Source organism: Anastrepha obliqua, chromosome 4 (genome assembly GCF_027943255.1).
Source record: "Anastrepha obliqua isolate idAnaObli1 chromosome 4, idAnaObli1_1.0, whole genome shotgun sequence".
In the NCBI taxonomy this organism is placed as follows: Eukaryota; Metazoa; Arthropoda; class Insecta; order Diptera; family Tephritidae; genus Anastrepha; species Anastrepha obliqua.
In genome coordinates, this window is record NC_072895.1 from 122,432,363 (window position 1) to 122,447,607 (window position 15,245).

The 15,245-nt window shown below is 38.8% G+C and overlaps 1 protein-coding gene across 1 annotated transcript in view; it reads right to left on the reverse strand.

Moving 5' to 3' along the window:
- The window catches only part of LOC129243502 (serine-rich adhesin for platelets), a 131,612-nt gene that overhangs the window by 97,000 nt on the left and 19,367 nt on the right, over positions 1-15,245 (reverse strand). The window contains exon 2 of the mRNA XM_054880559.1: positions 13,902-14,801. The gene's annotated coding sequence lies outside the window, so the exon portion shown is untranslated. The remainder of the gene's footprint in view (positions 1-13,901; positions 14,802-15,245) is intronic.

A 15,245-nucleotide genomic window follows, 5' to 3' on the forward strand; every position in this document is an offset into this window, starting at 1 on the left:
TGCGAATCGTTCCAAGATATATCAGCTGTGGCTCCTGGAAGTCGACATGGTTGGTTCAGTAGAGCCAAAAGAAGAGCACATACGATTACCATATATCTAAATAAATTTGGGGCTTACAACCTTTATTGAGTGCTTGGCCGAGCTCCTCCCCCTATTTCTTGTGTACGTCTTGATATTGCTTCTCAAATGAAGGGACCTACAGTTGTACACCTACTCCGTACTGCAGATATTTTTTATGAGTCAAAATACACTCGGCGGTTTGCCATTGTCTGCCGAGGAGCCACAGACATTAGAAAGAACTTTTTCTAACAATTGGTGTTTCGTGCACGTGATTTCGACTTGCAAATGGTAGTCACGCAGCAGCTTACCCGGCTAAGGTGGCCGCCACGACTACCAAGTATTTTTAGAGTTCACAAGAACATTGGGTCTGGACGGAGCTTTGTGTAGACCTAAAGCTGGCGTCAGCCCTCGTTATACTAATATCTATCTAACAAGGAGGGACGTGCATTCGATTTGGTTTGAAGGTAACGACAAGATGCAGGATTTTTTGCAATAGCAGTCATCACATTTCTAAAGCATTGATCCATTTTTGCTTTTCCGAACATTCAATAAAAAAATATCAATTTGCCTTCCGGCCGTGAAATCATAATTAATGCTGACATTATTAAAAAAATATGATTTTTTCACTGAAATTGTTCCTATTTTCACTGCCTCCAATATACATATTTAACATTACTTTCCCCCTTCCTGTGCAAAGACCACACCAAAGAGAGCTAATAAGGTAATATCGAAGAATAATTTTCTACTTCACTGAATCGACAAAAAGAAGCAAGAGAGAAGGAAATGAATCAGCAAAATATGGAAATTATGCGGAAAAAGGCCAACAAGTTGAAAACGTGTACTGAAAATTGAAAATAAAAATATACTAATAATACATGCAATATTTCAACTACCGGCCGGCTGGCCGACTGACACCCGGTACTTGTAAGTCAAGCAATTCGCCACAGCAAACGGAAGAAGCTGACAGAGCATAGCCTCGCACGTAATGGGTAGAAGAATAAGGAATACGAAAACAGAAATTTCCTACATGCCACTGGCACGCACTTAACCAGCAGAAACATAGTTTCTTGCATGAACTTACACATACACGTGTTCGCATGCGCGCCGGCTTTCGCAGTATGTGACTAATGAAATCTGCTCGAACAAATCGGTTTGATTAGCTATGTCAGCAGCGCGCGCAGCAAAGATTGCCACCTGATCAACACTGGCTGACCGAACCGAATGACCGAACAACCGATTGGTTGGCAGCTGCGCTTCTATTTTGACAGTTGCTGTCATTTCGTGCTGCCGAGCGTCTGATTGATCATTTTGCGAAGCAATTCAATTTGATTTTCATTAAGTCTCACAGCTGGCTGATTTACGCATGTATGTATATATGCATGTACGGATATTCGTATGCCATAATATTTGTGTGTATGTGTGTATGTATGTATGTATAGGTATATGAATGGCTGAGATGGTACTTTTGGTTTATTTTTCAAATTTTCGCTGTCAGCGCTCATTTCTTTAGTAATTATTTTTTCGCTACTTTCTTAATTGGCACGCACACACGTACAACATACACACAAACACACGTACTCTCTGCTAGTTACTTCGCACCTGACCTACTGGTACTGTTCACTGGTACTGTGTTGTTGTTGTTATTTAATGGTTGTTTCTGATTGTTCACTGACCAGTTGTGTGAGCCATTATTATTATTGCTGTTAACTGCTGCTGTTGGCCAAATTCAACTAAACGCCAAATGAGTTCGCGTTCGCATTCGAAACCGTTCTTAATTTGTTTCAATAATTCTTCGTGTAATCAAAACCTTTTAGAGTTGTGTTGGAAAAGTTTCAATGAAACTTGTTTTTGTTGTTAGCTGTTTTTTATTGCATTTTTTATTGTTGGTTAATTGTCTGCCTTTTTGTGCAGCGAGTAACGTGAATAACGTTTGGAAGTTTCAATAAAACCTTGGAGCGCATTTCTTCCATTAAGAGATGTAATGAGCCAAATGTCTGCCATGACAAACCTTTTAGTAAGTCTTGTCCAAAAGCCACATATTCCATGCCCTTAATTCTTGCTTTGTGGAATGCAAATGGGCTGTCACAACACTCAAATGAGTTAAAAATTTTCTTGCAAAAACACGATATAGATATCCTCTTAGTATCAGAAACCCACTTCACCAAAAAGAGTTTTTTTAATATTCCCTTCTACTGCTTCTATCACACAATGCATCCTGACGGATCTGCCCACGGAGGCTCTGCTATTCTTATAAAGAAATCAATCAAGCACTACGAATCTACACACTATAGAACAGAAGAAATTCAAGCAACAAATGTCATAGTACAAGACTCAATCGGTGCATTACTTATTTCTGCAATATACAGTCCACCTAAACACAAAATTAAAAATAAAGAATATGTTAAGTTTTTTAAAACCCTGGGAGCACGCTTTATAGCAGGAGGTGACTATAATGCAAAAAATACACTATGGGGTTCTCGGCTTACGACAACAAAGGGACGCGAATTGTACAACGCAACGACATCAATGAACTTGAAAGTTTTCTCAACGGGAGAGCCAACTTATTGGCCTTCAGACCCAAAAAAGATTCCAGACCTTGTTGATTTTTGTGTCATCAAAGGTTTATCGTACCTGCAGATAACTTGTAAATCCTGCCTGGATCTTTCTTCTGACCATTCGCCAGTGATAATCACAATAAATGATAAACTCGAAAATAGGCCCCAAAACTGTCAACTTACTAACAGCCGTACAAATTGGACTCAATTTAAAACCATTTTGACGTCGACACTTGGCATAAAAGTTGCACTAAAAAACGAGGAAGATATAATCGAGGCTACCGAATATCTTACAAAATGCATCCAGGATGCAGCGTGGTCATCCACCACTCATGTGAGTCCTCATACTCGTACACAAAGAAATTCAAGCATCGGTATCTTCCTAAGAAACAAACTGAAAGAGAAACGCCAGGCAAGAAAAATATGGCAACAAACAAGATTTCCTGAATATAAAAGCCGTTTTAATACATTATCAAAAGAAATAAAATTATTATTGAAAGAGCAACACGACAAAGAAATGAGGCAGTTTCTATGGGGTTTGGAACCAACACATCTCACCAATTATTCCCTGTGGAAAGTCAGCAAAAAAGTAAGTTCCACGAAAGAGTACCGTCCACCACTTCGTAAAAAAGATGGTTCATGGGCGAAAACCGCAATCGAGAAATCTGAGCTTTTTTCTAAATATCTAAAAGATATTTTTACACCAAACGATACTGAAGCTGATCTTTGTTTTGACAGCACTGTTGCTGCCTTTTTAAACGAACCCTACCAAATGGAGCTACCGATGAAGAAGTTCACCAAAAGTGAAATAGTTAGCACTATTAAAAAGCTAAAAGATCACAAGGCACCAGGATATGATCGCATCACGGCCGAAATTCTCAAAAAACTACCTCCTGAACCCTATAATTTCATTACCCATTTGTTTAATGCGTGCTTAACCAGAAACATTTTCCCAGCTCAATGGAAAGTAGCAGAAATTAAAATGGTGCTCAAGGCAGGAAAACCAGGCGATGAAGTGAAATCCTATCGCCCTATCAGTCTTCTACCAATACTGTCAAAAGTTTTTGAAAAGATCTTCCTTAAACGTTTAATGGTTTTTATCGAACGCGAACAAATAATTCCGAAACATCAGTTTGGTTTCAGGAATGAGTATTCGACAATTGAGCAAGTCCATAGACTTGTCGAAAAAATACAAACAGCGCTCGACCGAAAACAAATCTGTTCAGCAGTTTTCCTAGACATATCACAAGCCTTCGACCGAGTGTGGCACCAAGGCCTACTCTTTAAAATAAAAAAGAAATTACCACTAAATGCCTATTTGCTCATTAAATCATATCTAAACCAACGAATGTTCTACGTAAATTACGAAAATGAAATTTCCAATTTCCAACAAATTAAAGCTGGGGTCCCACAAGGCAGTATATTAGGTCCAATCCTGTACTTAATTTTTACACACGATCTGCCAACCTCAAAAGGTGTACTAACTGGCACTTTTGCCGATGACACCGCTATTATGGCGACAGCAGTGGATCCCGTGGAAGCCTCTTATATGCTCCAAATAAGCATAAATAAAATCTCCAAATGGCTCCGGAGCTGGCGGTTGAAAGTAAACGAACATAAATCTCAACACGTAACCTTTACCACAAAAAGAACCACCTGCTCACAAATCAACTTAAACCGTATTCCAATTCCGCAATGTGATAGTGCTAAATATCTAGGCATTCATTTGGATAAACGGCTTACGTGGAAAACGCATATCTTTACAAAAAGGAAAGCTCTAGGTTTAATATTTCGTAATATGTACTGGCTGCTAAACCGCAAATCCACCCTCTCAATGGACAACAAACTTATCCTCTACAAATCTATGATAAAACCAGTCTGGACTTACGGAATCCAACTGTGGGGTACTGCGTCAAATTCAAACTTGGAAATCCTGCAGCGTTTCCAGTCCAAGACTCTACGCACCCTAGTCAACGCTCCGTGGTACGTGACAAATGCCCAAATTCATCGAGACTTAGACATCCCTTCAATAAAAGAGGAAATTCAAAATGTAGCCAGTAAATACCGAAATCGACTTCAATCGCACCCAAATGAGCTGGCCTCTACCCTCATGTCACCATCATGTGTCTTTCTAAGGTTGAAAAGAAAAACACCAATCCAGCTCGTCCAAGAGCCATCTATAAAATATTGAATTAATTTATTTATTATTATATTTATTAGAAAGGATATTTCACTGGAAATATTCCTTTAATACTAAAATCAAAGCCACTCTTAAATGTTACCAAATATTTGTAAAATGTCTTCTAAGAATTGTAAGTATAGACAGAATACAAAATAAAGTTTTAAATAAAAAAAAAAAAAAAAAAAAAAAATTTCTTCCACTTTCGCGATTCTTTCTAAATTATGTCGACCACTTTTTTCACTATTTTAACGCCACTTTTTCACTAACAAGCGCACACTAGCGTTTGTTCTTGTTGCTTTGTGAGTCACACAATTCTGAAGTTCACTTTTATAACTCCAAGTACAGTTAATTCTAACTATTCCATTCGCTTTTAGTTTTATCATCAACTTCCACATTTTGCAGGTCTCGACTAATTTGTGTAACAGCTTGTGCGTGCGCTTCATTCTTCGTTTATTACCTCGTTAATTTATGCCTACATATGAAATTCGTGAATGCTTTTTTAGGTACTTATTTTCTGGATTTTTTGTTTGTTACGTCTTTTCTCTCTCATTTTGCGTGTTAGATGGGTTTTTAAGTGTAAATGCAACGGATTTCAAGAGCAGTGAAAGAAAGACAATTACATTTTAAAATAAATCAGTCGAGGTTAAAAATAAAATAATTCGCTTTTTAAAAGCCATTCAAGTAGTTCATTGCATATGTATGTGTGGCGAAAGTGAATTTGAGGTACTGAAATTGGTGGAAAAAGCAGTAGCATGCTGAGTGTGGGAAAAATGTGAATGCGCAGTCAATCACATATTTTTCAATTTTTCCCCCCACTCCGGAACACGAAGTGTAGCGATTGAAATCTATTTAAAATTCACGTTTCGAGATCAATTATGCACCTCATCAAGTGCCATTGACATTGAAAGTGGAAGCTCAAAGTGGTAATCAATTATTTCTTACCGCTATTAGTTTTCACTCATTCATTTTTTACTTCACTTTTTGTGTAGTCTAACATTACTTAAGACAGTGTCGCTCAAAGTTTATGGTTGGAAAGCCCAGCGCTGTTTCTCAAGTGACTCTTTATTTTAAAAGTATACCAGTTTTCAAGCAAGCAATAACAATTTGAGTAAGCTTTCACAACGATCCACTGTTTGGCGGATGAGGATAGTAAAGTACAAAGCATTTTCCCTGCCGATTTCCGGTTTTCGCCAGGTATAGGTAGGCAAGATTTTTGATTGGATGTATGGAGAATGGACGAGCTACATTATATTTCCTCGATAGGCTGTTAAGATTCCTGAAAAAGTATGGAAGAGTTAGCAATGGGGAATATTTGTGAGTGTTTGGAAAAATTCTGGGCATACACAATTCCTTTCCATTATAGGCCTTAATATATGACCGCAACAAAAAATGTTGTGCTGTAAAAAATAAGTTTTGCCTGATTCATATTAAATAAGTAAGTAGCAGTGGAGAAGGTTTTTTCATTAAATATCTGAATAAATTTCTGAAAAAGAGTTGCTGCAAAATAGGACGCCAAAGGCAAAAATCGGGCAACCAGTGCATTACTTTCATATATTTTCTATATTTCCTTCTGGATAGTAATGAGTATTGCTGCATATTTTCTATCTAAAGATTTGAATTTATTTTTGACTAAAACGGAGCAATTTTAGCAATGAGGAAAGTAAGACCCTAATCGCAGTTGTCAGTTTGAGGCCCTAACTATTTCAACATAATCCGTTACTGCTTCATGTGAATAATTGCAGCAAGAAAAGTATGCGAACTTCGAAAGAAGTAACTGTTAACAATTGAACAAAAGTTCGGAGACCGAGACACCAGTGCTATTGTAACTTTGTTGGTGAAAGAATATGTCATTTATTCTTGGTTTGCTAAGAAATGACTTGCTATGTCGTTGATCTTTTGTCAACAGACTAACGCGCAAAATTACAACAATAATACATGCAATCATAGATACCGAATCGCAAAAACAAGGGAGAAGATTGCAGGTTATAAAAAAGGAAAAATGTAAAAATCAAGCAGGCAAGTGTGGAAAACCAACTAACCGCTGATGAATAGCTTGAGAAGTGGCCAAGTTGCGGGCGCGTGAAGCCGTCAATTTGCACAAAAGCTACTCCAAGATACTACTGCGAAGATATGCCGGTGTATGCGTGTGTACATATATATGGATGTATGTATGTAGTGCAACACGCGTTGCCGGCTATGAGCTTGTCGCTTATCGCAATGACAGCTCGACGCGTCTATTTGACTTGCAATTAGAACTGTCGCAACAAGGTTGACGACTGCAGCAACACAAAAAAAACAACACAAACGCAGAAAAGGAAGCACACAAAGAGCAGCAACAATGGAGAGGGGGTCAGGAGGGCGCAAGCGTAACAAGCATCATTAGTTGCCGCTAAACGCAATTGCAATGGTGGCAGCGTCGCTGACAGTGGCAAAGCACAGGCGCACAAACTTACCACGGCTCCAAGCTAATATATGCATATGTAATAGGTCTATGGATAAGTTCGTGCGGTTTTACAACAGATGGCGTAACTTGATTATTATTCCATCGATCCACATTTCCAAACATTCATTGGAGAGCTACTGTCGTAAGGCACAAACGTCAGTATAAGTTTTTTATTTGAAGCGTAAACAACAATATTTTTACCACACTTGAAAATGTCGAATTTCGTGCCAAATAATGTGTTTTTGCGGGGAATTCTTTAATATGAAGAAAAAAGCAGCCGAAAGTCATCGTATCTTGGTGGAAGTTTATGGTGAGCATGCTCTAGCTGAGCGAACGTGCCAGAAGTGGTTTGCACGCTTTAAAAGTGGTGATTTTGGCCGCGCCGCCAAAGTTCATGGATACCGAATTGGAGGAATTGCTCGATCAAGATCCGGCTCAAACGCAAGAAGAGGTTGCAAAAACTTTGGGAGTTGATCAATCAACCATTTCCAAACGTTTAAAAGCCATGGGAATGATCCGAAATTCAAATTTCGAAAAAAAAACCGCACGAACTTATTCATAGACCTATTATGTGTTAAATGTATCGAACAAGTGTATCTACACGATACGCTTTTCAACAGTACTTTAAAGAACGAAGAGCCAAAAGGAATACTGGAAAAAAAAAAAAATACGTCCACACACACACATGCACATATGTTTGTATGCTAGTAGGCTGTGTCCTGCCGCGGCGTCTAAGTGCGGAAATGTTCCAGCTGCTCCGTGGTGTAGCTGAAGAAGAATGCGCGCATACCATAACAAAGCGATAAAAGTGTGAATAGCACTAGACGTCGAGAAAATTAGTTGTTAAATTTGAAAGAGTTATAGAATTAATAGCGGCAAGATGCCATCGCGGTGGACAAGCGGTATGTAGAAGTAGATGGGGCAGAGGAGGAAGTGCAAGCAAACAAAGATCATCGCATGCAGATGCGGAAGCCGTTAGGCGGTAGGATTAACGGCCGTTAAATGCTGTATGCAGCTAAAAGTTATTCAGCAGCCGAGGCAGCTCGCCAACTGCGGACAAAAAAAAAAAAAAAAAAAAAATACAAAAAAAAGTGCGTGCGAATTAGCGCAATTATCAAAGTTATGAAAAACCGTGTTCCATAGTACATTTTATTATAACTTTTAATTTATTTAGCACATAGTGCCATTACGAAATAGTCCGCTATTGGATGCAGTGGTGGTCATAAAAGATATATTAGTTTTATCTTCTAAGAAGCGCTTTTATGGATTGTTAAAATATTTTTATTTTTTAAATTAACACCTTAGCTATACTGGCGGAGAGACAACGTGCGCTCAAGTGTAAGAACACGAAAGTAGTTGCTGTTTTGGCTAATAGTTTGACCACACCTGTGCACTAGTTTTAATATTAGGATTGTAAGTGCGCTCAAAGTCATCCACAAGCTCAAACAATTCCACATAATCAGTTAGCCAATTGCTATGAGAATTTAATAAACTTCAAAATGAAAAGCTCTTGCGGCAAAAGATTTTCCTGTTTACTGTAAGTGGGAAGATATTAAAGAGATATCTTTGTAGCTGCATGAGAACTGTCCAAATCGATAACTATGGTTTGACAGGTGAGATTGGCAAACTGTGTTGACATTTTCGTACAGTGGCCAGTCATCATGAACCGATTTACACCAGAACAAGGCTTCCAAATTGTGGAAATTTACTTTGTAAAAAATAAAACTGTTCACGAAGTTCAAAGAGCACTTCATCTATTTTATGTGCGGCATCATCGGTACTTATTTCTTTCGAAATGTGGAAGGAGCTGACTGAATTTTTGTTTTCAAAAATTATTGAGCTTAGCATTGACGGTATTTGGCTGGACATACAGCGCGCTTAAAAATCTAGTTATTCTAATATTCAAGCTACCACTACCATTGACACCATACGACGCTTTCAATCCACCCTGAGCAGGCGAGACACTGAAAAATTACATATACTGGCATTTGCAGGACCCTGACTTTAAAACCACTTACCCAAGAGGGGATCCTGTTTAATTAGTTTTTTATTGATACAATTTTCTGAAATATGTATCACTGTGCCCTGGTACCCAAATCAGCTATTGACAACAAAGTATTTAGAATATATGGACCCAGAACGAAAAGTTTTCACAGACACTTCTAAGGACACTAAATATCTTTTAACTGAGCGCCGAGTGTTTAGCTACATTTGCAAGAGGCGATTTTGTAAGGGATTTGTCATGGTCTGAAAAGTTGCCTGAGAAAAGGAAACTTGGACCTTGATTCAGGAAATGGGTTCGTCAGGGTGAAATGCTGGGCGCTTCTGATAATTCGTTCAAAAGTAAATTAAGCTTATGTTAGTTTGGTTGGCCCTGCAAGTATGCCACTAGCCACTAGCCCCTGAACCCGTTCCATGTGTCAATTCCGCATCGATTCAACTATGGACTGAGGACTTCATGAGGTCTACCCACAGAAATCGTTGGTCTGAGTTGAACTCGTGCAGAGTAGCCAAGTGCTTTGTGAAAGAACCAAACAGGAAAACAGCGACCTTTCTCCTAAAACTCAGCAGGAAGGACCTGAGAGTACTGGTGGGTGTAATCACAGGGCACAACGTCTGTGGTCGGCATATGGCTACCATGAGGGTCGTGGACAGCCCGATATGCCTATCCTGTCTTGAGAATGACGACACTGCAGAGCATTTTCTCTGTTGCTGTCCTGCATTTTCCAGAATCAGGACAAAGTTCATACTCTTCCTCTTCCGGATCTATTAAAATTCATCAATGAATCCAAGAGATTTGTGGAAGAGTGACCTCAAACTAATTTATCCGTTTTTACCATCCACCTTTTATCTTTCCTATCTCTATTCTTTCTACTGATATCTATCCGGGTGTTGTACAATGGTCCACTGACTGAGTGCTTGGACTTGTCCAGCTCCCCACAAATCTAATCTAATCTAATCTAAAACTAAGCTGATCGTCTGTCTGCTTTGGGCAGTTTTCTAGAAAATGTAAACACAATTCACACAGTCGGAGGCAATGTTGAGTCGCTTAGAAAAACGCCTCAAGTAAATACTACTTTAACTAAATGACATGAGAGGCATGAGAGGCACGAGAATATACTAAGGTTTTCAATTTCAAAATGTACAAACTGATTCCGCAAACTTGATGTTCACTGTGAGTGGTATAAAATAATCAGATATGGGATATTTATTTACAAAAGATCGCATTAATCGATTATCTGATCCAAAGTTATATTGTGAACTGTTCTCATAAGTGTTAAGTAGATGTACTTACACTAAAAGCTCACGCTTCAGAGAACGAAAATGGATGGTTGAATTTTGAATTACAATGTCGCCCGCTGTATTTGCATTCAAAGCAGACGAGTTGGTAGAAAAGTTGTGGTAGTAGGCCAGCTGAAGCGCAGTATTTGTCTTGAAAGAAATTGAGAGCCTACTCAACTCCATTTTATACCACTTTACTTGTTCTGCAATCTAAAGCAAAGCGCACTTGAGCAACAAAAAAGGTGTGACAATCCATGTCCTCAAGTGAAATGTCAATATTTATCGGGACAGTCTGTGTGGCCAATAAGCAAATAAAGTTGTAACAGGTCGCAAGTGTCTTTAATCTATAAAATATGCAGAAATTTACTCTGTGGCAAAAAACTATGCTGTGGTCCACATAAAACCGTGAAAAAAAATATTTTCAAAACTTTAATGAAAGTGTACGTATGTGTGTGTGTGTTTAGTTTGTAAGCAAACAGCTGCCAAAGCAACTCTCAGACTAAGAGAAATCGGCCTACTCAGAACGTACCAAAGAGGGCACTCCTCAATTTTGGAACAATTCCCCTGCATTCCCAGCACAACGGATTTCTGTAAGACCAAGGACATCAATTTCGATAAATCCTTTGTCACAGTATTTCCTTCCAAAGAGGAATGGGATAACGGGCTCATTGTCAAGATAAATGACTTAAACATCTACACAGATGGCTCAAAACTAGACAATCAAGTAGGCGGAGGGGTCTACTCCGACAAACTCGGAGTATGCCAATCATTTCGCTTGCCTGATCATTGCAGTGTATTTCAGGCGGAAGTCACTGCCATAAAAGAAGGGCTTAAAGAGATAAAAACGAGAGTATTATCCGCAAATGAAGTCTTCATTTACTCGGACAGTCAAGCAGCAATAAAAGCGCTGGAATCAAAAACACACTCGTCAAAAACAGTTCTAGAATGTTTTAAACTACTAGATGACGTATCTAAGTGCTACAAGGTGCACCTTATCTGGGTACCAGGCCACAGAAACATTGCAGGAAATTGTAAGGCGGATGAACTCGCAAGAACCGGTACAACGCTCGGTCTCGAACCGGATAAGGCGCTGATACCCATGCCCATAGCCACTTGTAAATTACTTATAGACAGGGAAACCATCAAAAAGGTAAATACAATCTGGCAAAACCTCACAACATGCGAACTAAGCAGACAGACATGGCCGAACTGGAACAGCGGTCGATCGAAGATCTTGCTACGATTCAACAGAGAATCTATAAGAAAAAATGATAGGTGTTTTAACTGGTCATTGCTTAATAGGCAGCCACGCTAGAAGGTTAGGACTCCCTTACTTCGATTTCTGTAGAAGCTGTCTTAATACAGAAGAAGAGGAAACAGTCAGACACCTTTTATGTGAGTGTGAAAGCCTAGCTATGAGAAGGCTGCGCACTCTCGATACAGCATTTCTAACCGATGTAGCGGACATAGCCCATCTAAAACTAACGAAGCTCTGCTCGTTTATTAAAGCAACCGGATGGTTTGAAAAGGAACACGTAGAGTAAGGATAAGCTCCAGTGGTATCACAATGGACCTGCTGAAGGTCTAAGTGTGTCTTGCGACAACCACCCTACCTACCTACCTACCTACCTGTTTAGTTTGTAATCACAATTTTCATTATTAAAACGTCTTAAAGCATCTTAAGGCATCGATGTCACTAAACTCAGCTCCACTCTTTGGGCTGTCGCCAAAAGCGTGGAAATCAAGTTCATGAGATGTTTATGCACTTTTACATTCATTCTTCTTATCTTTTTTCTCGCGTTTGCTATTGATTTCAAAAGTTTGTTGTACGTATGATTACGACGGCTGCCGCACTTTAAATGGATAATTCACATTGCGCCTACTCGTACACAAATAGACAAGTCGGTGTGTGTTTTTGCGCAACTCTGTCACAGGCGAAAACGAGAAACGGGCATTTTAATGTTGCCGCTGATGATGATAACATTGGTGATGCTGATGGCAGCGACCATAAATGGCAATGGATCACTTTCATTTTAACGAGTACGAGCTGTACTTACTTAAACTCCAATCAACTATTTAAACTGCGAACATTGTTTTGAAAGATTTATGGACAGCTGCAGTCACTTGGGGTTATTGGCAAATGTTTATAAAAGCATTTAAAATTTTCAAGCGTTTTTGCCAATATTTTAAATATTTTGAAAATAATTTATTTTGAGAAAGTTTCGGAATTGAGGGATTAACTAGTTAGGTGGCGCAAGCGTGGAATGATATGGTTGACACACTGCCATGAGCAGTGGCGGAATAACTTTATGGGCAACATAAACTGTCGTGTAAGGCATCAAAGTTTAAGGGCTGAAAAAATTCCGCGCGTTTTTCTAGCTGCATTTTTCATATGTCACTGCGTACTATGAGTAAGTTTTCAATATTAAAAAGGTGTGTTTCACTAGAATTTCATTTAAAAAGTAAGCTTTTTTAATTGGCTTCTCTCATATGGCTCAAAATGGCAAAATTTCAATCGCACGACTATTTTTTGTTTTTTAATTGAGTTCATACCACATACCATATAGCACAAAATTTCAAAATTTGTATAAAATTGTTAAAAGTTCCATCAAAGCTTTTAACTTTATAAACAAAATTTTTAGAATATTTCAGGTTACGCAGTTTTACTCGTATAGCTCATTGAATTCTAGCGCACAAAGTGCAAGTTTTAAGTGAATTTCGATAATTCTTTCGCTGAGATTTCACGAATTTTCTTGCATACAAAGTAAATGCGGGATTTTTTTTTAGTTGGAAGAAAAATACTAACAAAAAACCAAACCAAAACACTGTTAAAGTAGCAGAAATGTCCTATACAATGGACGACAATTACGAAGAAATATTAAAATCTATCAAAGTGCTGAATTTAGAAAAAAAATGTCTCACTACGCTTAAAAATCAAGCGGCATTTTAACATTTTTCATACAAAAAAAGAATTGGAGATTCATTGTATGGAGAAACAAGTACAGTATAAGCTCTTTTAACAGGTATTTCATTACGTAATCCTGTAATTTCAATACTTCCGTGCCCAAAATTTGGAAACTTTGACCCACTTTGAAAAAACAACTATGATGTGCAGGACTATAATTTGTTGCTCAAAAGTAGTATAATCACAATCCACTTTCAGCATTATATGACAGCTTTTCTGTTCCAATTAAAAAATAAAATTTATTGTACTGTGAAACCCATAAGTTCACAAATTTCCGGTTAATTTTCCTACCTTTCAGATGGCCCGTTTGCCAAAATTAATTAATATTTTATATTGCAAAGCTTAAAGTATGGCACGTTATCGTAAAAAATATTAGCCAAGTAGTAAATCCCATTATGACTGTCAATCACTTACCGTTTTATTGGAGCGTCGTTCGCCGACTACGTGCCCAACTATGTATTTCACCAATCTCCGCAGTGGAGTTTCAAATCATTCACACTGACGTAATACGAATTGCACTTATAAAACGATATTTTTCGGGTTATAAATTTGTTTATGATTTTATTTCCAAATTGTGTATGTATGCACTTCTCTTTATTTACTTTGCAGCTCGAGAGTTAACAAGTGTTTCTTTCACAGTGATCGCCTTTTTCCTCAATCTGCCGCTTTATCTGTCGCACTGAGGTTTGTTGACTTCGCCTTCCTTTATACGAGTATTGCTACCTAAACGAAGTTGTTGCCAGAGCTAATTTGATTAATGATAAGCTCCGCTTAGCCGGCACAAACAATGTGTGTTGTGATTCATTTCGTTGCAACAACTGCGAGTGCAACAAACAAGCCAACCCAACACTTTGTGAGCAATCACTTCCACTGTTCGTTCGCCGATGCGTCCATCTGTTGTAGTGCTCGTAGGAGAGCTCACAAGCTGCTCACCCCCTGCTCTGTGCATCAACAAGATTTGAATGCGTTGCTGCCACACTTTTGTGACTTCGCCCGTCCGTCGGTTTGTCCGCTGACCGACTATCGCCGCTTCAACGGTTCGCGGCTATTGCACTATCACGTAATTATTGTTGTTGCTGCTGTTATTGTTGTGTATTTTTGCCACTCGCAATGCGTTTAATTGATTTGAAAAGTGACTTGCAACGCATCAACAGCGACGAACTGAAGCGAACTGTACTGAACTCTGCTGCAAATTGACTGGCTGACTGACTGCGGCTGACTGGGGCTGGCCGGTTGTTTGGCTGACTGGTTAGCAGCTTCGCTTGCACCGTTGTGTTGCAAGTTGTGATTTACGCAAGCGAAAATAATTTTAAACTGCAAAGAAAAGCAAAGACAACGGACAACGTTCGATATTAGTATATGTGGCATGCAATGAAGCGGGACACACCGGGCGAGGTATGGAAAATGTGTTTGGGGGAAAAAAGTGTTCAATTTAAAATGGGTTAAGCAGTAGTAGCAGCAGTAGCAGCATATTTTCTCGCATTTCTTGATGCTTTCCTCGTAATTTTCTCATTTGAGGCCGCTTACGCCCCAATACACCGTTAACAATGCGTTTATTATTTCATCTGCTGTCCGCCTTGCCACATATTGCATTGTATTCCATTGTATTGTGGTTGATGTTGATGTTGCCTGTGGCATGCGCCCAACAATGATGTGCTTTGTATTGCAGCAAATGGATCACAAAGCATTCCACTGCGTTGAGACGCCTTCGCGACGCCTTACTTGATAACAAATATTTACGCGTAATGAATCAACAAA